At 41.3% G+C, this 24,802-nt stretch overlaps 1 protein-coding gene across 4 annotated transcripts in view; it reads right to left on the minus strand.

The window, feature by feature from the left end:
- CCSER1 (coiled-coil serine rich protein 1) overlaps window positions 1-24,802 on the minus strand; it is a 637,091-nt gene that overhangs the window by 601,088 nt on the left and 11,201 nt on the right. For 3 of the 4 annotated variants that reach the window (XM_088056597.1, XM_088056599.1, XM_088056600.1), the window contains exon 2: window positions 4,390-5,071. The gene's annotated coding sequence lies outside the window, so the exon portion shown is untranslated. The remainder of the gene's footprint in view (window positions 1-4,389; window positions 5,072-24,802) is intronic. The other variant, XM_088056598.1, reaches the window with a different exon arrangement.

Consider the following 24,802-nt stretch of genomic DNA (forward strand, 5'->3'; position numbering starts at 1 on the left):
ATTAAGTGGTATTTCCTTAAATAATGTAAAAGCATCACTACATTCTACGAGTGCAGAACTGCTTTCTCTCAGACTTAACAACACAATGAAATCCAGGAAAAGCTCTTTTGCCTATACTGAAAAAAGTCATCTGACAGTAATTAGTCTATATTGAGAAAATGCTGCATAACTTTACACACAATCCTGTAATTGGATCTGTAAGAAGTTTCCACATCTATGCCAAGTTACCAAACAAACTATATAAACACAGTTAATCCATTAAGATAAGACTGTCAGACGTAGGATGCATATTCCAGTTCAGCTGTCTTTATCACAAATCAGCTGTGTGACTCCCCCATATCACTGCTTCAATGTCCCATGTATGAGGAAAAGAACTACATATCCAAACCTCAACACTCATGTAAGGCTTCAAAGCAATAATCAGGGCAAAAACATAGCACCATGTATAAGCAACATACAGTGTTTGCATACAAAACCATCATCACTCAGATTTGGAAATCCCTCTTAACAGTGTGGTTTTAATTTTTAGGTTTTAGTTTTCGTAGAATTACAAAACACACTCAACAAGTCTGCAGTGTGCATTTAACAAAAATCTTGCTTCTTCCACATCTAGGACTTTACTACTCTTACTCATTGCCTGTCTGTATCTTCTTTTCCCTTACTATAAACCAACTATCCTCTATAGGACAGTCACATTTCAGGTAAAAGCAGTAGACTTCACAGACAACCTTATTACTACCACTATTATTATTATCATTACTATTATTATCATTTCACTGCCATACAAGAGAAATTATACTACAACCTTCAGTCATGGAGTAAGTTTGTATTATCTAAATGACATACACCATGTATGTATGTAAATGACACGTAGTAGAGTGAGGACAAGTCATGAAGCAGTAAGTAACCACATATTTAACTAGCAAACAGCTATAGAGGTTTAATATTGATGCCTGTAAAATACACAGCTGGATCTTCCATGCTGTTGAAGTAACAGGCCCTTGCTAAAGCACAGGAATGTGTAAGAAATCTTACCAGTACAAAGGACAATACATATTTTAGGTACTTGCAAGTTGTTATTTTACATGCCATCTCTCCTGTGGTCTCTCACACAGCCAGTATGCTCAACAGTAAAGTGTAATACAAAAGCACTTTATCAAAGTAACCCCTTATTTACTTTATCAAGGTAACCCAGTTTACTGTCACTGCAGAAAACTGCCAAATAGAGGCAATATTGAGAGAAAAACCTAACAAAACTGCAGTCATTTTTCAAGAAACAAATGCAGCCTCTACTTGCCATTATTTATGTATTTCCTTTTGTTTCCCTTCCTCCCACCTGGTGATGAGCCCCTCCAACCACAGCAAAACTATCCTCAAGGGGAAGACCTGAGGCACTGAATCTTACAATCAAGAGTAAATTCTGCAAGATAGAAGATAAAGTTCAGCTCCTGATCGCAACAAGCTGGTAGCTATTTAATTTGACTAAGTGTTCATAAAGATTTCTTTTCCATTGATATGTTCTCTGACACATGTTAAGCTATTTCATGTCTTGCTTTACTAGTATCAATCAACTTCAGACAAACCACAGTGCAACATTCACTTCTTCCCTTGCCTCAAGGGAAGGTAAACAGGCAGCCTCCTTTTATTAGGAGGCCTCCAAAAGTACAGTGAAAACAATACAATTAAACGCTATGAGTGTCACAGTTCTAGACTATATAGAGAGATTTAAAATTTTTAAAAACTATCACTGAGTTTAATTTTACAAAATGCTTTTCTCAGTAACTTACTTGTATCTCTGTAATTCCCAACATCATAACAAATGCAGTGGTGTTATTCTTTCTAGTACTCCAGATGGGCTAATCCAATAAAGCCATAGTAACTTCCATGAACTTTCATGGAAGAGTGAGAGTTTTTCCCCATGGAGCAACTTCTCTACATCTCTTTTTCGATTTATGAAACACTAGCAAAATAAGCTCCAAAACACTGCCAAACCTGACTTCTTCAATGTCAACTTCAAAGGCTCACGTGACTTAGGTTTGAATCAAAAAGGAGAAATCAGCCACACAGCTTACGCAGCACAAGAGATCGTGCTCTCACACAACCACATGCACAGACCTGAGGATACAAGATGCGTTTTCAGCATCTTCTGTGACTAACAGACTTAAAAACCAAACATTAATCCATCAGACATGGTATGTGCCCTATGTGCTGTTCCAGGTCATCCTGCAGGTACAGCTCCCCATATCAGTTGCCCTACTCAGGCCTGCACTGAGCTTTCCAGAAGGCAGGCCACACTGAAGCCACCAGCTACTCCAAAAAGGAACAGAGCCAAGGATTAGAGCCAGGGTTACAAGACTTCACCCTGTGGGCTGACTTTCCCACTGAACTAAATTCCCTCACCAAACTATGGCAGAAAGCTGCTGTACTTACTTTTCTTATAAGCCAAACTGGGGAAGTTACACTACAGGGAGCACTGCACTCCAGACTCAAAGAGGTAAAGGAACCTCAGTTTGCAGAAAATACCCCTTGCTTCTATGTCTCTTTTTCAGCAGATCCTGGACAGCTGGGTATTTATTATTACCTTCTCCTGAGCCAGTGCTGCCTCTTTATGGGATGTTGCTCTCTGGGATGCAAGAAATTAATAATATCTCAGCCGTCGTCATGATGTTCCTAAGAGGACCTTCCAAGACTAGTTATTCCTCTGGGTTATTCCAGGTCTGAGTCAGCCCTTTCTATTTACATTTCCAGGAAAGCATTCTTGAAATATTTTTTTACTGTTTTTACTGTTTCTGAAATAATTCCTTTATAATCACAGCTAAAGGAAGCTACTTCGGAGATGATAATTAAAGCCAAAAAAACCCCAAAATGTTTTACTGCTACTTACAGCTAAATACAAACGTTAAATCCTTTATACCAACTGCATTTGTAGTACAGGCACACATACAACAAGAGCTGTAAAGAGGACAAGAACCCTCCTGAATGATTAGGCACAATGTCTTTGCTATCTGAGCTTTTTCAGTTCATTAATATTTCACTTTTATATATTCCTCAGCCGCTTTTACAACATGTTTCTTTCTCTCCTTCTTAAGTATGAGCAAGGAGGATTGTTTGAAGTAACTAGTAGACCTTGCCTCACATCCCCACCTCCGTGCCCCCCGAGAGTTTAACACTTCAATTGCAATATACACTAGATAGAAAAACACATCTGGCATAGAGACGGATAAGAGAATACTCTGAGTCTCCTTTCTAGTTACATTCAACTGGAAAGGTGGGTAATAAGAAAATAAAGCACGCTGCAGTTTGTATATGCCAAGACACTTAGTGCTGTCAATCCCAAAGGAGAGACAGAGACATAAAGGTGGGAGGGAGAGGGGATCTCTTCCCTGTGGAAGAGCAAAATAACCCCGTTCCTTTGCAAGTCAACTTGCAGCAGCATCCTTTCCTTGCCAAAAGTCAAAGACAACCTCCTTAGCTAGGAGAAGCAACACAAAAACTAACTAGAGGAAATAAAGGATTTCCATGAACCTCTTCCATAATATAAGCACTACCCTCACCATCTGCTCCACTTTTTAAGCTTGCCATGAGATTTTGGAAAGCACATGCAGCATCCTCCAGCTCCTGCCTCCAAATCCATGGCAAAGGTCACACATGACCGCCAGTGGCCGGGCCCTACCCGTCCCCATTTCTGAAACCACCTCTTATCGTTTTCACAGGTTAACTGCAGATTGTCTAACACACACGGAGGGAAAGCGGGGAAAAAGGAAAGAACAAACGCCAAAAAATAAACAAAAAAAAGCATGCAATTTCTTCCCTGTCACCTGCAGCAGCGAGGCCGGAGCGATGGCCAGCGAGGTTCAGCCGCCGGCTGCCCGCGCCGTGCCCCCCCAGGCCGGGCCCGACGAGCCCCGCGATGCCCCCAGGCCAGCCCGGCAGCACCGCCGGCGCTGCCCGCGCCCCGGGCTGGGCTGGCCCCCGGGTGACACCTGCGGGCGCCGAGCCCCGGCCGCCCCGCCACAAAGACGCCGGTGCCGCTGGCCCCGCGCCGCCCGCCCTCGCTCGCAAATCCCCCGCGCTACCGGAGCGCTGCTGCCGGGGATCAGCGCGGAGCTGCGGCACCGGCAGTCCCGATCCTCCGCCGCCCCCACCGCCGCAGCCGCGGGTCGGCGCAGGGCGCCCGGCGGCCGCCGCCCCGCCGGCGGGGGAGGCGAGGCCAAGGCAGGGGGGGCCGCCCGCGCCCCGGGGCGACACCCGCCGGGGCACCTGGCCCCCTGCCGACCGGGCCGAGACGCCCCCCGCCGCCCCGGGGCACCCGCACGCCGGGGACCCGGCGGCGCCCCGCGGCCTGGCCCGGCTCTGCCCGCCGATACCGCCCCGCAAGGGACGCGTTACCTGGCCGGGCCCCTCCAGCGCCCGACGCGCTCGCCGTTTGCCGGCGGGGGCTGGGACCCTCCTGGCAGCGCCGCACCGGCACCGCCCCCGCCCCGCTGGGTCGCTGCGTCCGCCCGGCGCGGGGCGAATAATCCGTGCGGAGCGGCGGTGCCCCGGTCTGTCAGTCTGTCCGCCCGCCCGTCATGTTGCGGCCGGTGCGTGTGTGCGCGGCGGGCAGGGAGGAGGGAGGGCGGCAGGAGGAGGGAGGGATGCGGGGGCGGTCCGGGGCGGCGCTTCGCGCGTGTGCCGGTGCGGGGCGCGTGTTCCGCGGCGGGAGCGGGGCTGCCGCGGTCTCTGCGTGTGCGAGGGATGATGAGCGTGTGCCCGCCTGTGCGGGTGGGCCGGCTGTGTGCGCTGCCCCGTGTCCGTCCGTGTCCGTGTGTCCCCGGCTGGAGCAGCGCCCCCGGCCTCCTCGGGCGAAAGGCGAGCAGCAGAGAGGAGAAAGTCCCAGTGCCCCCCGGGAGGAACTCAGCTCCGCTCCGGTGTGTTTACACTCACCATCTGCTCAGGGGTTCTTACTTATTTTTCCCTTTCCCGAAGAGCGGCGGAGTCCTCTGGTTTCACTTCCTCGTTCTCTTTTCCAGAGATGTGTTTTGTAATTATTTCCCAATTGCTTCGTGGCCGTCCCGGTGCATTGCTGGTCCTAGGCAGGGAATAAGGAAAGGAGGTTTAAGAAGCAGCTCCACACCAAGGACAGTTCTCGGCTGCAGCGGTCTAGGAGCAGGAATGATTTCCCTGGAATATCCGGTGAGGGCAGAGGTCAATTACATGGCGTTTAGATGTAATGAATTAAGTTCCTTATTTAATTCAGAAGGATAAGGGAAAGCAGAGAAATAGCCATGTTCTCTGTAACTAATACTTAAGGAATATGAGTTTTCATACCCTGGTTTTTTTTTGGCCAGTGTACACAGGATCTCTCCTGTATCACCCACCGAACTGAGCTACCTTGCCTCATTAAAAACAGTTGAGTAAAATGAGTGATGACTCAAAAGTGACCAGCTGCAGATATATGCCGTGTCCTCTTACGCCAAAAAATAACACACATAAAACTCCTGGTACTGAAGAAACTCTTTGACTTTGCAGACTTCAGTCTGAACAGGAGTAAAATGTGTTCATTCTGTAACATCAGTGCTCATGCTGCAACCGCAACCCAAAGAACTTTCAACTGTTACGCTACAGTAAAATGGATCCAGAATGGAGTCAAAGAGAGTTTTGAAGAATTTTGAGTAAAACAGATTTTGACAAAATACAGCTTCAACTTAACAGCAACAATGTGGTTCCACTGAAATTCTGAATAAGAATTGAGAGTGCAGAAGTCAGTATCATACTTGGTATGAAAGTATCAAGAAACTGAATGTTTATAAATGTCTTTACAAAACTAAACTTTCAAACAAGTGAGTTCACCAAACCTAATTATTTTTAAATATAACTTTCAATCTGTTCAACACATTCACAAGATTTTTCAATGAAATGTGATAACCAAATCTGAAGGCGTTTCTGTTTCTTCTTGGGCAGGAAAATAAACCTAAACCACATAAAATATTTTGCAGTCACAGAGGAAGATTTGGCATATGCAGCACAAAGCAGTACCGCAAAAAATGCTATGTGGAGAGAACTATTTTTAGTAACCTGTCATCTGCATTTAAAAGGCAAAAGATCTCATGTGACAAAGCCCCAAGAGTGTTCATTATTGAAAGTACCTATCTTCACAATTTGGGAATTGCAAACAAGGGTATGCAGTAACCAGATGACTTTACTGAGAGGTGGTTTACAAAGTATTTTCACCTGCAAAGTATTCAAGCAACTGCATGGGCATGAGCTGTCTCAATGAAGATGAGGGTATTTGTCACAAGTAAAATTACAGGCCTACTTAGCCACTTTGTTAAGCTGAGTCAGCCTTGACTGTAGAGGCAGAGGTATCTGTGTTTTGCTTCTGAGAGTGTTGCATGATTTTTCAACTCCATCTCCCCACCCTCCTTCATCCTTGTACTCAGCAGAAGATTCACAGACCCTCCTAATGGTTAACTCTGCCTCTGCGGTTTCTGTCAGTTCTCTTTCCTGCCCTTGCCCTGAAAGGGTAAAAAAGCCCCTGTGATTAACCAGAATTTCCAGACACACTCACAAGTGATGCTTCTAGTGAAGCTGTCAAGGCTTTGATCAGTCCAGTGTCACAGACAGACAAACAGCAGAGACAGCAGCTAGAGGTTGTATGGGACACTGCCACCTTTTCCAAATTTTAGGGATTAGGAAGGACAAAAAAATGCCTAAACGTGGTCCTAAGCTTAAGCCTTGAGCATATAATAATTGTGCAGAAATAGATTTACTACCTGAGGCCCCAGCAGATAGCTATGGGAGTTACTGAAGGAGGAACACTTGTGGTCACCACACCCCAACTCTCTACAAGCATGTGTAACCTAATTCTCTTTTCCCTCCAGTTTCCTTCTGGTGTGGCCCTGGTGACTTCAGCAGAAAGCTTCTCTTTGAGGCTATGACAGGGTGTTTCACCAAAATCTTCATTAGGTTTTGCTAGCACAAGGAAGCCTTAAAAGGAAATATCAGATTGAGAGGTGCAGATTCACCAGGATCAAGACATTCTCATTGAGATATGTGTTGTGAAAGTCAATACAGCTGATCTCTTGCATCATTTGTCTGAACTTTGTATTTTCTCTTCTGGCATTCATTCCTTGTTGCATGAGCAAGGATTTCACATAATCCCCGTGCTTGATGCTGTCTCCTTCCAAAAAATAAGAGGAATTCATGTTTTTCACGCTTTTATCCCTTTGTGGTTTTGTTTCCACATGTATGGATCCAGCATAGGCAGGCACAGGGGAAGCTGAAATATGTAAGATCAAATTGGTTTCAAAAGCTGTGTCCATCAGGATTGAACATGTATCTTTGTGTGAACTTCAAGGTCTCAGCCCTTCACCAAACAAGCACCTTTTTACTCTTGAGAGAAGTCTTGGGGCACAGAGTAGCACTAGTCTGTCTTACTCAGTCTACCAGACATGCAGTGGTTGTCTGCCTAAGTGATCCAAATTACATGAATTTTGAGTCTGGCCAGAGCTATAAACAGTCCTTGGGGGTAAAACGGATTAATTTCTGTTTTGTAGGAACATCTTATGACCCTGAAAGGAACCAGTTTTAGAGGACAGCTAAGTATGCCAAGCAGTGCTTCATGGCCACAGGCTGGGAGAGCAACCTCACCTTGGCACTGGGGTACACAGAGACAATTTTGGGAGGTCTAGGTGACGTATGGGCTTCACTAAATGTTTTTCTCTCACAGTACTGTTTGAGCCACGTTGGCATTAGGGGTGTTGTCATACCATGGTGAGCATGGAGCACTCTGGTCAGGTCCTGGTTTACCTTACCATCAGAGGAGAAAGGAAACCTCCCGTACCAAATTGCTTCTCCTCTCCTTTCAAGAGACTGAACTTCACTGTTCAGTGAAGCATTGTGACACTGATCAATATGTATTGGTTTTGTATTGCATATGATCATATCCACTTACACCTTCGGAGCAAGGATTAATTGAGTGACCTTCCCCTTATTGTATTGTATGTTGTATGTGTATGTATAATGTACTGAATGAATTCTGGAACCAGCTAGTTTGTTAATATCATGCTACCACTGAAACCTCCAAGGAAGCTGAAGTTCACTTTAGTTAATCATGAAATAATAATAATACAAAGGCAGTTTTTGAATTAAGGCTCATGCATTTTGTTCCCTGCTTTTTAACAGGCTGTAAATTGATTTATACTCTGACTCTTGGCTCCCTCATCGCCAATGGCAAAAAAGACACCACTTTCTAGAACTATAACCATCTTCACTACTGAAGCCAGAAAGAGCAATAACAACTAGAAAATATAGAATTTCTATTCATTCAAAAAGATAAATGCTCCTTACACTTCAAAATTCAGTTTAGTAAATTGAACAAAGAAAGGTTATTTGACTCCCAGTTGTGAGATAACTGACACGGATTTATCTTTGATGAAAAATCTCCAGTTTGGCATTAAAAAAGGATCAATCCCCATACCTGTATTTTTCTCCATGTTTAGTCTGTTAGAACAGCTCATCTATTTTGGCTTTACTTTGTCCTTTCAGTTAATGCAGGTATCATCATTGCTCATTGCTGGAAATTGTGATGCCAAGGAATATATAACTACCACAGAAGAACAGCAAAAATGCTTCCTTTTAACAAAACAGCTTTGTGAATATATTTTTCTAGTTAATCTGATTTCAAACACTCAGTATGCAAGTTTCTTTCTTTACCGTTATCAGTATAATCAAAAGCATAAAAATCTTATTGGCTTTGATATTCATATAAATTAGATTAGTGGTAAAGTTTGTTTACAAGTCCATGGAGAAACATGCCATAACTAGAGAATGAAGTTTTGTTTATTTAATTCAGTGTTTCACTGGCAAAACTGTCTTGGTGAAGAAAATAATGCTTCTAACTCAGAGGTGTATTTCCCCAGTAAAATCTGTGTACACTGGCTGAGGATCTAATCCTGAAGTAGGTGAGCAAACTTCTGGTTCTCCACTGTAATCCCCAAAGCTCCACATGGATACACAAACCTGAAGGACTCCAAAGGACTTGAGCATTGTATTTTCACAAACAGCAGCTAATAAAAGCCTCCAATGGCTGCCTTGTGTGTTTCTGTGCCTTTTTATTTGAACAAAGGAAGTCTGCATGAATGCAGTTTTACTTTTCATTCTGAACTCTTCCACTTGGAGGATCCCCATGACAAAATATTTTGGTTCTGCAGGCAACCAGGGTTTATTTGTAAATTATCTGTTCATCTTTCTAATCTTACTTAAATTGTGGAAATATTTTGGTTTGTCTAGGAATTTTTTTTGAGATTATTTTTTATAACATTAATATGTTTGGCAAAACTGAAGTTAACAAGCATTCTTTTCTGCCTTGTAATTTATCCATTGTACAAAATAGGAAAAGGAAGGAAATCTGCTGAAAGGAATAACTGTATTTCTGTTTGTAATAGATTGAGTGCTAGCACTGAGAACATTGACTGAGGGTGGTATTTTGTACCAGAAAATAGAGGATTAAAAAATAATAATATGTGCTGCATTTTATGGTGTCTGTGACTCCAATACATCATCACAGCAGGAGCTTTCTTCAGTACCATTGAACCTGGGGGGGCTGAGCAAATTCTGCATTTAAGTCTCATTAATTCGGTTTGCCTTGGGCCAAAATAGCACCTCAAGTTATTCATTTGGCATGGAATTATTAAAGTTTTCCTTGTGTGTTTAGTGAGCAGCACCTTCTCTGCAGATGAAAGACCACAGACAAAAAACCAGAAAAAAATCAGGTAGGCATCATCTGAGATTATGCAGAAAATGTAGACTATCCAGCTGTAAACATTAATACACCAAAACACATAAGGTGCACGTATATATTATGTAAAGTAACACCTAAAAGGCCAGTTACTGGAAAGGCTTCCAGCACAGGTGGGCTTCTATTGTTGCAGTTGTTACAGACAATCCATTCCACAGGATTTGCTCAGTACCATTCACCCATGCAGAGCAAAGCCAGCTTTCCAGCACTACCTTCCCAAATTCTCCCTTTCACTTCTACTGCTGTACTTTTAACTTCTCTCCTGAAATGTGCATATTCTTCATGAGCCTATCAACTGATCCAGACTTCACAGAAAACATTCATCTCCTTCTTTAGCTTAGCAAATTAAAAAAAAAAAAATTAAAATTGCCTCCTAGTAAGAACATCTAGATAGCCTTCAAACATTAATAATAATTAATGTCAAAATCAGAAGAACATGTCATGAATTCTATATTATTCAACTGGCTTGTATGATCAATAAGCAGCATTTTGGCAACACCCAGAAAAATGTGTAAGCTCATTCACTTACTGATGTTCTTCCATGAAGCCTTTCAGCTTGGTGTTCAGGAATAAGAATCTACCTAAAAAATAAGACTAGAAATAGACATGCAATAACTTCTAGGTTCTATCATGCATTGTATCTACCATGCAGTGGTCACATCAGCAAGAATTCAGAAATCTGAACTTGGATGGTCACCACTGTTTTTTCAGGGAGGCAAAGAATTTGGTCTTTGCATAAAACACCAGCTCCATATTTCCCCAAGCACAGGAAAAAACAGTTTTTACATTTTTAGTAGTCACACAAACCGACCTGTGGTAGGCCTCAAATGCCAATACAACAGTAAAGATATGCCCAAGTTAAAATTACAGCATTTTAGACTTAACGAAAACCTTGATTTTTTTTTTATCCAGCAGAAAGATTGTTTATGAACTATTGCACTATGGTGTGCCTGGATAATCAGCATGCACTTTCCTGAGTCCTGTCTGAGGCTGCAGCTAGAGAATGGACTTCTGGGACTAAAAGAACTGAGAGTATTGCATTGGCAGTCCCTTGCTGTACTGGGGCTAGAGAAAAACAAACACACCTCACCCCCCCAAATAAAAAAAAAAACACAAAAAACCCAAATAAAAAACAAAACAACAACCAAAAAAAAACACCACCAAACAAAAACACCTTCTCAGCCTGGCCTCATTGCCCTTTCCACAGCACCACCCTTACTTGGTATTTGCTGCAATGCACACTGCGGTCTGAGGCAGGTCTATGTAAATGTGAGATTGCATTCTCACAGAGCACCATTTGCATGGAAATTTCCAGATCGGCACCAAAGTCTAAGAGAGGTTACTGCCCTGCATTTCACTTCAGGTTTCTATTACATCAGGGATGGGTTTGCCTCATCTGCCACTGCACTGGCTGGTGTGATCGCAAGCCTCAAGGAGAAAAAGCATCGAGCCACCAGGCCTCACAATGTGCAATCAGACTGAGACACAAAGAGACGCTAAGATGCCTCCATTCCCACATTCATGTCTATTATACCTAGCTTCATATTTAGTATTTATGAAAGCAAGGGCATTTTCTTCATTCAGACATCTCATTTTAAAGTCTGTTTCCAAGTCTCCATCAAAGACAAATGCATGTTGCGATTTTGATGTAAGTGCAAGGTCTGCTGCTAGGGGCTGGAAATCTAGTCTGCTTAATGAATTTATTAGGCTTTGCCTTAAATCCTAAAGGATATTTATTACTCCATTGCATACTCTATTATTACACAGTATTATTTTGATGAACATCACAAACACCCGTGATGTATAGCTCTACCCTAGTCTGTAAGAAAAAAAAATCAGCACACTTCCCCAAATATAGAAATGCTGAGTGTTGCCTCATGCACTGAATGTTTGAACAGGCTCGTATTTTGGCTCAGGTCCCTTAAGCACATATTCCTTCCTAGGAAACACGCATCTGGAAAAGAGGATCTATGTTAACAGGTCTGGTGTTCAGAGAAAGGCACCAGCTCCCTGCTGCACTTCTCCCAGGGAAGTCCCTATTCAGTTGGTGATGGGTTTAAATGACCTGAAGGATGACACCAGAAAGGTCTGTTAACATTACCCTGGGTAATTTCTTAATTTATGCTATTTATAGTCACATAAAAGTGATAACTGCCATTAAACAGACATTTTCAGTAGTGTAGATTTCAAAATCTTTAGCAAATGCAGAAGCATAGAAGATGCGTGTAGGAAGGTACCAGAAATTGGTGGAGTTCAGTAGAGCCCAAAGATTACCAAATAGATACCCTTCACAAGCAAATAATTGAGAAAAACTGTTTAAAACACAAAACTTGTTTCACTAATGTATAATGACAATAATTCACACAGCACGTTTTCTGACCTTCATGCCCCTATTTACTCTTCCCTGAATATATTTCTATATTTATCATGACCATCTTCGAACCATATCCAGACAATAAATAGGATCCTTCTGAGATACATGTAGAGAACAGTTATGAAATAGACACAGATAATTCTCACTAGCTCTATTTCGTTTTCAGGTTTTCAGATTACTTTAACACATCAGTACCTAGGCCATAGATATCTTAGTGTCATTGGATCTGGCATTAAATAAAAATGGAAAACGAAAACCTGAGTGTTGCAAGTAAAACATGCCAGTATATTAAATATGTGTTCATTAACACACACACAGAAGTGCAGTGTGTTTTTCCCTCCCAAGGGCAACAGTAAGTTATGCCTCAACAAGCAGCATGGATTTATGTCCCTAAATGCTTCTCTCTTCAATAAACATTTGTGTACCTGCCGTGAAACCTGACGAATCATATATCCTTTAGCTAATTCCAAGATACTGAATTAATCTTTGAAAAAAAAAAAGTATTAGATAATTCAATTAATTCATTCATTCATTAAATGAGGATTTAAATAAACCAAAACAAAACACTATAGAAAGACAAAATATTTTTTTCTAGAATGTAGTTGTAGGACATTTTTACACAATCCTGTGGTTTCTGTGCTTTGACCGGACCTTACCTTTGAAGTAATATATAGAGGATTCTTTCAGGCAGAAACTCTAACTGGGTCTGTGGTTTAGCCCAGCAGGATTCTGGTCTTCATTGCAAATCTTGGGGAATAAATAAGTCAGAGATTCTGGAGAGCACATAGGAGCTAGGGACCTAAATCTTATTAAAATACCAGGAATTGGATACTAACTCCCACAGACTTCCACAAATATTCCATCTGAAATGAATGTTCTTTTCAAGACTACACTTTCTTTTAAGTCTGTATTTCCTCTTGCAGAAGTGGGACTGCTCAAAATAAAATTATGCCCACAGATTTTAGTTAGAAATTATGATCATCATCTGATTATGTAAGACCACAACACTTGAAAGTCAAAGAGAAAGCTTGCTAGGGAAGCTGATAAGCAAACATTCATGTATTTTGCAAATACCTAAGTAGAGAACACAAACTTATGCATATGCTGAACTTGATAGCAAAGGTCCTAATAATTTTTGTAGGAGCAGCACTGGAGTCATTTCACTAGGTGAATTATCTATAACTACAGTTCTAAACACATCCCCTTTGTAAGGTGAGTACATTTTTAAAATCCCAAGAATTTCCCCATGCCTCTTGGAAAATAAAATGGAATTTAGGTCTTAGCTAATAGGATCAGAGCAGGACTTAGAGATGTATATTTTAAAGCATCCCTAGCATTAATAGCTAGAACATAAAATCCAGATGGGAGGATGATTACACTTTAATAGCTTTTATAAAAAGCTAATTACACATATTTTGGGGCCTGATCCAAAAACTGTTGAAAACATGTCAAGGAAAAAAAAAAAACCAGTTGTCTGAAGAAAGCACCTGGAGTTACTGAGCTGCCGTTCCTTCAAATTGCTCCCACAGTAGTGAATGTGGCAATAAAGATGATGTATTAAAATTTGTTCTTCTGTCATGTTGGCCTTTTAATTTTAAAAAAGACATAAAAGATAATAAAATAAATAAAATGTCTTTAAAATAAAATAAATAAAAAAATGTCTTTTAGAACTCTATGTATTCTAAACCCACAAACACAGAGCCCATTTCTATGATTACAGGCAGAATTTTATCCTATTCCAACTTTCCACAGCAAGCTTTTCCACAAGGACATACTTTCAGAAGCACTAAACAGAACAAATTATTTACTATTTGCAAACGGAGAAACACATCTTTAAAAATTACTTAAACTTGCCATCAAAATGCGTACAGAAATTTCTGAATTATCATTGATAGGATAAGCTGTGTTCAAACAAAACTCACTGTTAGGCTCAACTATCAACACCACTCTGCTTTAGCTCTTAAATAGTGTGAAAAAAGAGGGTGGGAGAAGAAAGGCAGCAGAAGTGCTAATGCAATTGTTTGATGTGTGTCTGTGAGAGGCAGTGAGGAGGAGGCAGCGTTCTGCTAGGCAGGCTGCTAGCAATGGGAATCGTGGGCTTTGTGCTTCCCCCGCACCTCCTTTAGTGGGAAATAATTACAGCTGCACATAAGAATCACACTGTCGAATTTTATTGGTCTAATGTTGCTATTACTTATATCTCCACAGAACAGGCCATTTTGCACTGAGTCTCTTTCCTACCAATTTCTGTACACTGTAGCCAGCGAAGAGCTGTAAGCGCGTCTGTCCCTGCTCCATTCCACATGGCAACGTGCCAGGGAGAGTGACTGACTTCACTTCAAAACATTTTCTGTTTAATTAGTGTGAAAAAGCCCAGCAACCCAATTATCTAAAAGGACCTCACAGGCTCTCTTCACAGTGAGGGAAATAATGCCACTGGATGCTCTCTAGTGTAGAAATACCTAGGTTGTTTCATCAGAAGAGCGATCAGGTATTTAAGAGTGTATTCCTAGAGAAGCCAGTTTGACTCTAGAGTCTTGAATTCCTTAACTAGTCTGCAAAGAGAATGCTGCCTTAGAGTTTTAGCCCTTAAATCCTGGCTTCAACCATTTTCTTCCAGCCTGCTGCCTGCTCCTTCCCCATGCCCTGCGCACAAAATAGGTGGCTGAAGCAGGTATACCCTCAGCACAGCACTATTAATATAAATCAGGTTTTTCAGCATCTTTCTTGGCTCTAACATCCTGTACTGACCAAAATCAATTGGAAAATTACCTTTGACTTCAATATTGGGCTCGCTGCAGTCTAATTCTGACTTGGACTTGATCCAGACTCACTTATTTGAATTCCACTCATATTAATCTGGCTAAGCATGTGAGTTGGGCTGAGGGCTGAAGCTGTTCTTGCAGAAGAGTTCTTTTTATCGTAATGAAATTCCTGAAAATATTGTTTTTACCTTTCATATAAACTAGTAAATTGATTTACAATTAAAGTGCATACTTCTTAATGCATACTGAAGTATTTTACTCCTGAAAACCAGAGGGGAAAAAAACCCAAACCAAACATTTTCCTTTGTTGTAGAAAATCCATTACATCAATGGACTTTTATGTATGCACCTGTCTAGAAGTTCAGAGTTTTATATAGCATTATTTGGATCAATATTGCCATATTGTGGGAATATGCTCTCACCTACTGCAGCATACATTTCCAGAAAATAAGATTCTAGTATTTACCCAGCAGTTAAAGAAAAGATTTTATGTTCAGCACTGGTCATAAAACACATTTGTGTCCATAATTGCAGTATTTATAGAAGGGAGTCTCCTGATACCATAGAGTCAGACTTTCTTTCTTGAAAAAAACCAAAACAAAACAAAATAAAAAAGGAAGAAGTCCTCCTAGACCTCACGGTGGTCATGCCAAGGGTGAGATTTGCCAGGAAAAAGGAGGGCACTTTTTAGCTTCACTCAGGGATTGCTTCTATCCCTCGGTACTGGGATGGCTGCTACCGTGGTTTGCAAACATGGTTTTGACATTGATAAGCAGTTTTCAGCAGATATAGGGATGTTCCCCAAAGAGCTAGAGAGCTTTTGAAGGTGTAGCAAATACCAAAACATCTACTAGTGCAGTGAAGCCAGCGAGCCACATCCAGGTGCCCTCAACCCAGCTGCCTGATTCAGGTAAGCATGCTAACCAGAAAGCTATTGTATGTTATCCCCTGTGTACACTTCATTAATAACTCCACATTTACTGACCCAGTCTTTTGCATCTGCAGGAAATTACAGTAACCTATGGAGCCAACATCCAGCTGTCTCTTTGTCAAGGTAAACTCCTCCAAAGAAACCAAAGGAGACCTGAGCTCTCCAGAGTATCTATTAACCTGTTTGTCAGGATAGCCCCTCAAGGAGTAGAACAGAGGGATTTGTGTTTTTGTGAAACAGGCAGGACAGGACTATGAACTTGGGTCTCTCACATGCAGCTGCTTTAACCACAAGCCATGGGAAGCAGGGCGTGTTGTTGTGTGCCCCTCCACCCAGTTCCTCCTGGGCAGGAATTACTTAGTTCAGAAGTGACCTCAGAAAGACACCTGGTACAAACCCTGCTCAAAGCAGGGCTGTTCAGAGATGTATCTAACTAATGCCACATTTGGAATAAACCCCCAGAAAAGGGTCACACTTGGGACCCCAAAGGAAGAGGAGGGTGGCATATACATAAACGCCAGTTCCTCCTTTTAATATTCACTTCCTAGCTGTTACAAGCAGTATGGGTTTTCCTGGTTTGAGAGGACTCCTTTCTCTGACTTCCTTAACCTTTTCTCCAAGGAGCCCAGATGCCCAGCTGAGGCCTGAATGCTGAATACATGGTGGAAACAGTTCAGACACAGGTGGAAATCCCTGATGAGATGATGGTGCTGGGAATCCTGGCTACTCTGCAAGCCTTGCAGCACCCTGGAACATCTTTACTGTGACAGGCATTTGTCTGTGGATCCTCTAAAATATCAAATCAGCCCCTGCCAAAGGGGGATAGCCTGATAAAATCATGAGGCAAAGGAGAGGAAAATGGCTTTAACATGAGAGCTCTAACATTGCTTTTATCTCTGGTAAACTACTGCAAATAGAACAGGCATCCCACTCAGTTTTTCACAAGGGATTTTAAGAAGCCCACTGCTTGCTGATTATCCATGTCAGCTATTGGAAAAAAAATAAAATCTCAAATCTAAAAAGATCTTTACAATGGAAAGTATAGACAAACTTTAGCTAAGAGCTACTCTTCTAGAAACAGGCTCAAACAAAATCCTATTAGCATGTGAATTATTACCTGAATAAAGAAAAGGCAGGAAATCATATGAGTAAAGTTGATTATGGAAGAAAAAATACAGTACAGGTACAGTAAAAGAAAGCATGACTCAGTGCCAGTCACCCTAACTAACACATGACAGAGCTTGTGATGTGGCAGAGAGCTGTGGGGGATAGGCTGTGTACTAACCAGCCTCTTCACAAGCTGGCAAAAATTCTTAGTAAAGTAAGAAAAATGAACAAATAAACTATTCGAACCTTAAAATGGTAGGTACACAGAAAATTAACTACAATGGGTTAGGACCAAGCAACAGGAAATTTCTAACCTTAACAAACCTTTCTTTTCTAGTCAGGGATCCCAAACAACACCAAAAGGGTCAGTGACCAAAGGGTAGTGATTCACCTCTCAGTTATAACTACAGCTAGACACAGCTAAAATTCAAAGTTGAATCAAGCCATGCTGTATGGCATAACATTAAATGAATCAGTTGATCATCTTGTTTCACAACTATTTCACATAGATGCCTGAAAATCTGAGATTGTTTAATCCATAAAACCTCAAAAATAACAAATATTCAAGAGAATTAGATGTCTTTGATCATTACAGACTAATTGGTAGAGAAAGTTGGTCTGCTAGATAAAAGAAAGACTCTTTCCCAAAAGGTATGGTGAGGGGTGTTGACATCTGGGTGGATCTGGGGTTATTGCAGTGGTCAGAGCACCCATCCATGCCCTGCTGACATACAGCCACAGGAATCTCTATCAAGTCTTGTGCCAGAAATAAACATGCTTTGATCTCTTTAGCACACAGACCGTGTGAACCAGGGCAGAACCAGACATTCAAGTCTGTCCACCTGCTGGGAAAGCGAACACCAGCCCTCTGGCTGGCGCGGCTCCCATCCCCGTGGGAGAGGCCAGGCTGAGTGCACAGCCAGGTGCTTGGGGAGAGGAGAGAAGGGTCCTGCTCAGCCCAAGGGGCTGCTTTGCCCTGATGGACTCCCAGTGTTGGCTCTCCTCTAAGCACCCATCTGACACAGGCTGTCTGAGCACAGTTTCTCACTATCCCGCTTCTTCCTTCACCCCGAGGCGCAGATTGAAGACAGGACCTGAGGCAAGCCCTCAAAATTTCACGGTGGTCCTCTGCAGTATTTCAAGTGTATTTGCATCCAAGGAAAAGGCACAAATCCAGCATCTGCAGGTAGGAGCTGGTAAGCAACGCTCTCACACCAGTCAGCCAGCACGTTGCTAGCACCCGAATAATTTATCAGCAGGGAGAAGCTGTGTGTGTGCAACATGAAAACATTCTATTCACACTGTGACAGCAGTGTGTTGGCAAACATTTTACTCTATTTTTCGGTTGTTCCCTGGCTCCTTAGCAGCTGAGGAATAAAGGCCACAACGCCCTCTGAGTCCTGAAGCTGGATGGCTGAGGAACGTTCCTGCCTCATGTGATGGGCTCTGCACGAGTCCTCCAGCCATGGGGAAGTGACCCCACACTCAGAGAAGTTGAAGAGCAAGACAAGGAGGCCCTTCAGAAAATCCTGGGAGCAGGCCAGAGAAAAAACTCTCGCTCTGGTAGTTTTTTTTAAGCAGTTCAAGCTTACCTTTCAAATTAAGTAAAACTTGTACATGACCTTTCATCTTCTCATTCCTTGTTAAATGATCTAGAACACGCACCCACAAATCCAATTTATGAAATAAAAGTTCTTTCTGACTGGGTCTTTCTTAGGAGAAAAAAAATTCCTAACAAATACTATATCAGCACATCAAACTAATGCAAACCCATGTTTATAGGTAACCTTTAATAATAGCATTGGACATCTGAGATATTTCCTTCTTTCTGCTAACCACAATGTAGAGAAAATTATGTCTTATCATACAAACAAAAAATATCCTTGGAAAGGAAAGCATATATATTTAGTTATTCTTTGTTGCTGTGCATTCAATCAAGTCTATCAGAGTTGACAAGGCCAATTTTGCACCTTCCTATTGTTTTGTCATATAAGACTGGGATGTCATTCCACTGGGAAAAATAATTACGAACAGTAAAGAGGTTTCTATGACATTCATAAAGATATTGCAGAAAAAATACCTTTAGTATGGATCACTTCACCTCACTGAGTAGGATAACTGACTGGGAACTAAGCTCTAAAGCTCAATGTGCCCAATATGAAATTGCAATATCTACATTCCCCATAGTTTAAAGGAGGACATACCCCCTGCCAGGCAATATATACATGCACTCATTCTGCTCACTCTGCCTCAAGTTCACACTGCAAGGTAACAAATGGCTGTTCATAGACACTTAAATTTATTCTTGGTGAAAAAAAAAAGAAAAACAATGCTAAGATCAGGATTGACATGTCTGCAATATCAGCATAATTGTTTGACTGGTTCAGAAAAATAACCTTGAAAGTCCAGTGACAGTGAAAGCCCATTGGTAGCTCCATATCCATAAAGATATGGAGCACTCATGGTTAAAATAATCTGTGGCATATGGTAAATGTCTCAAGGCTAAATAGGCCTTAGGGGCAGAGGGAAAAGGAAGCTCAGTCACATTCTCTGACCTGACTCTCATTTTCCAGCACTGCACATAATGTGTTCCCAAACAAAAGACACAGTTTCATAGTGATCTTGATTTTTCCTAATTTCATGAGAAAAATCATTACACATTAGGCTGTAAGGCACACGGTTAGGTAGTTTGTCAGTGGTTATCTGATAACGTGTGACAATTTACACTGATTGTCTTTGGAGCTAAACGCTTGCAGTGTCATCAGAATCAGTCAGGGAGGTTTTATTTGACATGCAAATTAAGAAGCTTGAGGAAATTAAGAAATACACCGCAGAATTTTTTTGAAGAATGCTCAGGCAGATGCAAGAAGAATCTCAGAACAGTGTTTCATCTTTTTCTTTTTTTAAATCATCAGCATGATTACATTATACATGGGCTTCCTCAGCCTATACAAGAATAACTTAAACAACTGGGATTATTCTTGGTGCCTTCAATGCCGTACCAATTGGACTGACTCAGCTGGTGCTTAGAAGGGGCAAGAGAGATGACATCCTCCCTTCAGTTTCTCCTGATATTTGAGGCTCTCAGAGACAAATCTGCCCTTGGTTTCTACTGCAGGTCCCTAGAGGTGATGGTTGTGTCAGAGTCTGCGTGATTTCTACCCATACCAACTCCCAGTCCACTGAAATAGCTTTTATGCCTGCCTGGAACAAGAAGGAATAACTGCAGAAAAAACAAAGCCCTGGCATCTCCTCCCATTCCCAAGCAAAGTAGGACCTGCTTTGTATTCTGACTTACAGAAGCTGTACTAAATGCCTTGGTTTTTGTTTCCATCTTCTTTCCCAATTTTCTGCTGCTTTAGTGTTGGCCTCCACACTTTAGACAACTGCATCATTAGCAAAGTTCAAGTACCAGACATATTTTCCTTACAACTTAACATCACTCCTTTCCCTGTGAACTTTATTGCCCAGCCAACTTCAAATAATCTTAAATAACAGCTGCTTCTATCTAGTGTTTTGTCCACATTTAAAAAAAAAAAAAAAAAAAAAAGTCTTGTAAATACCAGCTCATGATGAGCAAGGCTGTACCTTGTGCCAGGATTTTCTTTTTAATCTGCATGTCTGTTCAGTAGTAAAATGTTGCACACACATTAGTTTTTTAAAAAAAAAGGGAAGGAGGAGGTGTTTCCTAATTCCTCTCAAGACACTGCTGAAAGCTCAATCCTTAATTTTTTTCCAGGTCGCTATCCACCCATATGTATCTATTGCAAATATCTGAGGTATTTAGAAAGTTAATGTAAGGTTAGTAATAATTAAAATTAATTGTGGAACCTAATTACAATGTAATAGAATAAACAGCAACAGTAATATCTGCATTAAAATATACTGTCAATAGCTGTGTGTACTTAAGGGCTCATAAACAGACTCAGATATTTCTTGTAGCTGTGTATGGATTTACCACATAAGCAAATCACAGGATGTGTGAATTCATGGTAAACTATTTAAAAGTGCAGTGATTAATGCCACTAGATAATTGCACAGCACAAAGGGCTATAATGACAGCGCTCATGTAGGCACTGAAGGGAAAGAAAAAGATCATAACTACTAGTACTGTTACAGAGCCATATCAGATTAATTCAGAAAGGAGATTTAAATTGTTATGCCTTATTTATGATTTAGATATAAAATTCACAAAACAAATGAGTGCTTATCCTTGGGATTCATTCCACTCAATATTCTGCTTTTCATAAAGCCCAGTTTGTCTTTGTTCATGAACTATCCATTGCAAATCAGACGGCACTCGGCAGAGCATTTTTGTATTTCATCTTTTTAGCAAAGCAGAGCAGCAATTGCCAATAGAGAATGCACACAAATGAGACCAAGTATCCACAGAAAATGCAGTCAACTGCTTCTATTGTTATTTCAAGCACATAAGAAGATGGGCCTGCATCTCACTTAACCCATTTACACTCCATTTTATACTTAAAAAAATGAGCTGATGTGTAGAGACGGCTGCAGGGTGATTTGTGGTTACAAGCACAAGAAACTGTCCAGAGGTCTGGACTGGCAGTGGTTTTCATGGACTGGGGGTACTCATGCCTCGGTTTATAGTTGGGCAAAAATACTGCCTCACATTTGAAAATACTTCTCTGGCAGGCAATTTTGCATTGATTGAATTAAAGTAGCAGCAAAAAAAGTCAAAATTCCTCCAGTTTCTCTCTTTTTGGGTGGGAAATTGCATAAAAGAAAATCAGCCAAGGTTACTAACTCGGGTAGTCCCACACACTCATGGGATGGAAATGACATGCAAATTTGACATGCAAATTAAGAAGCCTTCTCACTATACAGACTGAACAAGTTGAAGAAATGGTACAAAAACACTTTTAAAGCATTACAAGGAGCTGGAAGATGAGAAATTGAGTCTAATTTGTTTTTTTCCCCAGTTTATTTTTGTCTATTGAGAACTACTGAGCAGTTTCATTTTTATCTATCAAAAGAAGACATAAGAGGTCTGGAAGTCCCTGTACCCATTAACAGGAGATAATTCTGGATGTGCTTACTCCACCTCTGCTATAAGACCACTGCAAGGCAGCTTGGTAGGGAAAACCAAAGTGAACAACTGCACTGTCAGCTGCAGAGAGCTGGATAAAGTACTGACCCACAGGAACAAGCTCAGGGTAAGCTGAGCTGCCTGACTCTAGACTTACCCAAGAGCAGCCTGGGAACATCACAGTGAGCCTAGAAAACCTCACATTATGAACAGAACTCTCCTCTTTAGCAATGCCGGTCATTCATGAACTTCCCAGGGCAAGCTGACTCCCAGCACTCTCCAAGGAGATTTAAAAAAGATAAATCAAAACTGCATCTTTAGCACATCAGACTTCCCCAGGGCTCTCCCAGAGACCAAGCTTAGAGACTGTACAACAGCTCTGCCTCAAGCATGACCCCTGGCATAGCCAGAGGCTGTCCCTCGGATCTCCAGCAACACGAGGCACCTTGAAAGAGACACAGACAGACACTGGCAGACAGACTGTCAGCACAAGGTGCTGGGAGGCTGCAAGGGAGCCCTCTGCATTGGAGGAGGTTGGACACTGAAGATGCAAGTCTACAGCATTTCTTGCTTCTTCCTGTAATCACTGTACCCACACATAGGTAATTCCGATAACACCCATTAGCAATGTTTACAGAAGCGTAAGTTTGTTTGCTTTACAGAAATCATGTTAATATTAGAGACCAAAGCTGGGAGGATTGGTTTGGGATGGTGCTTTATGTCTGCAGCTGAGATACATGGGACAGGGAAGAACGGGGTTTGTAAGAAATGCCTGGGTCCAGTGGCAAGCTGCTTCATCAGTGAGAACCTATGTTGTGCTTGAGCTAATTCTCTGCTGCAGGGAACCCGATCAAAAAGGAAGAAGTGCTCTAGGCACCTGCTACATCCCTTCTGCCAAAGTACACTCAGCTTCTTCCCAAGTCTGCTCCAGACTATCATACAGGAATAGGCACTTTTTTCCAGCTCTCACTGAATATGCATTTACGTGGCTTGGATTTATTTCACCTGATACATTCAGAAATCAATCTACCAGTCAAAGAACCATGTCAGCTCTAGCTATAGATGCTATCAGACAAACATGATAAACCAAAAATTTCCGTAATACAGTTCATTCAGTAGCAGATGGTATTCAGTACGGGAATAAAAGCACAAAAATAATCACCCTGAGCCTGGCTGCATTGCTGGATAGAAATGTGCAGAGAAATTGCACATTTGTCTACACAAAAGAAAACTAAATAATTTTCACATCCTGTAGCTTAAGATCGACTCCCCAAGTCCTCCCTCTCCCCAAAGCTGTCACAGTACTGGCACAGACTGGAGGACATGGGGAATTTCAGCACTGAATCTCCTCTGCCAGCTCTCAGAGAGGTCAACAGCGCACGAAATAGTGACAGCGTGACACACAGCAGTGCTGACATAACACAAAGGAGATTTTGCATCTCATTCCACAGGGACAAACACCAAGTATATTTAAAATTTCCGTCACCCCATCTGAGCCATCAGGTACTCCCTGATGAACAGGATTTCATAACAATAAAAAAATAAAAATAAAAAATTGCCCAAATAGGGTCCAGAAAAAGTAAGATATTTCAACTAGGCAACACAGTTAAATCAGCCTTTCTGAACTGCAAAACATAATGCAGAGTTTGTTACAAAGCCTTTAGATCCCAAGCTCAGGAAAGCCTCCTGCATTAGCCAAAGCCGTCTCACATGATACTTTTTCCTGTTGAATCTTGAGTACAGATAATTGGTTTTTGTGAGGTTTTCCTGACCACAGTAGATGACTACACCTTTCTGACAACTATTTTCATTAGAACAGGAAACAGCATTTAATCCTTCTCCAAGAGTGCAATCTGGTGGTTACCTTCACTGATCAAAGAGCAAAATGTTACCACTGATAGGTCTAAATTCACTACATAAGAGGTGTTGTTATAAATACCTTGTATGAGCTCACTTAGTTGACCAGACTAGATTAAAACCTAATCTAGAAATATCTACATTAGAATTAGCTTTTGCTTGAAGTGTAAAACATATATCCAGATCTAAAGATGTCAAATGAAGGAAAACCTTTTTTTTTTCTCTCCAGGCATTTTTGTTCTAATGACTAATTGCTCTTAAAAGTAAATACTAAAATTCATAATTAGGTTTCTTGATTACTCAGAATACTTTGACCTTTATGTTATTCATTTTTCATGTTACATTTAATAAGCAATAGGCAGGGGGCTAGAGAGGGAAAACAATCTATGATTTCTGCAGGAGAAAGGAGATGGAAATGAGAAAACCCCAGGAAAACAGAGATTCATCACTGAATGGAAAAATTCTTACAATGTAAAAACCTAGAGAGCTCCACTGAGCTCATTAATTGTACCAATTAAGTCTAGTTGATAATGGGATCTTATTTTTAATGCTTAGATCTTTCTATGTTGACTTATCAAGTCAAAGGAAAAAATATCTAAGCAGAGTCTAAAGAAAAGCTTTAACCCATTCCAGTGATAGTTTCATAGATTGCAGAGAGGGTCTCCCAAGATCCACTTACATTCACTCCAGGTCAAAGCTTTACATTAAGATTGGCAAAAGACTCTTGCTCTTAATATACAGAATACACAAAATACATTCACAGCCATAAATCAAGTCCAGCATTTTCTAACAATCTATTTCCTCTTTTCCTGTACCTGCAGAGAATATCTTCTCACATATTACCCTAATACATCACTATCACAGACAGATATTTGATACTCAGTTTTATGAACTGTTTATCACCTGAAACAAAGAGTTTGATTTTTAGAGCCAGCAT

The sequence above is a fragment of the Pseudopodoces humilis genome, chromosome 6, assembly GCF_049639895.1.
Source record: "Pseudopodoces humilis isolate 2021_Gansu_Grassland_sample_001 chromosome 6, ASM4963989v1, whole genome shotgun sequence".
Lineage (NCBI taxonomy): Eukaryota > Metazoa > Chordata > Aves > Passeriformes > Paridae > Pseudopodoces > Pseudopodoces humilis.